Source organism: Suricata suricatta, chromosome 4 (assembly GCF_006229205.1).
Source record: "Suricata suricatta isolate VVHF042 chromosome 4, meerkat_22Aug2017_6uvM2_HiC, whole genome shotgun sequence".
Classification (NCBI taxonomy): domain Eukaryota; kingdom Metazoa; phylum Chordata; class Mammalia; order Carnivora; family Herpestidae; genus Suricata; species Suricata suricatta.
The window spans coordinates 109,737,699-109,738,573 of NC_043703.1; the positions used below are offsets into that span (position 1 = coordinate 109,737,699).

At 44.1% G+C, this 875-nt stretch overlaps 1 pseudogene; it reads left to right on the forward strand.

The window, feature by feature from the left end:
* The first annotated feature begins 420 nt into the window (after window positions 1-420).
* LOC115290664 overlaps window positions 421-875 on the forward strand; it is a 728-nt pseudogene continuing 273 nt past the window's right edge.

An 875-nucleotide genomic window follows, 5' to 3' on the forward strand; every position in this document is an offset into this window, starting at 1 on the left:
TAACAAATATCCTTCAGCCACAATTCTTAGCTTCAGTTACTCTCTTAACTGATAACCATAAGAGTACCAACGTCACTGGATGAATGTGAACAGTATCTGGCACATTTTAAATGTTTGCTACAAATTATCGTCAGCACCATCATCATCATCATCACCTGGACCTCTTCACTTGGTGTGTGGACAGTAAAACCAGTGAGTTATTTTCATTGGTCATCCTCTTGAACTTCCCTTCTCAGGCAAGGAACTTCCAGAGAGATCCAGGCCAGAGCTACAAGGAATAGATGCGGGGCAAAGCTCATGTCCTCCATGATTTGCATACAGATGGAATCAGCTTTTAAAAGTTTCAGCTTTGGCTTTTTCGCAACGGGTTTGCCGCCAGAGCACAGGTATCGTGAAAACCACCGCTAAACCTAAGCCAAAATGGGAAAGGAAAAGACTCACATCAACATCGTCGTCATTGGACACATAGATTCCGGCAAGTCTACCACTGCCAGACATCTCATCTACAAATGTGGTGGGATCGACAAAAGAACTATCGAAAAATTTGAGAATGAGGTTGCTGAGATGGGAAAGGGCTCCTTCAAGTATGCCTGGGTCTTGGATAAACTGAAAGCCAAACATGAACATGGTATCACCATTGATATCTTCTTGTGGAAATTTGAGACCAGCAAGTACTATGTGACCATCATTGATGCCCCGGGACACAGAGACTTCATCAAAAATATGATTACAGGCACATCTCAGGCTGACTGTGCTGTCCTGATTGTTGCTGCTGGTGTTGGCGAATTTGAAGCCGGTATCTCCAAGAATGGGCAGACCCGTGAGCATGCCCTTCTGGCTTACACACTGGGTGTAAAACAACTTATTGTTGGTGT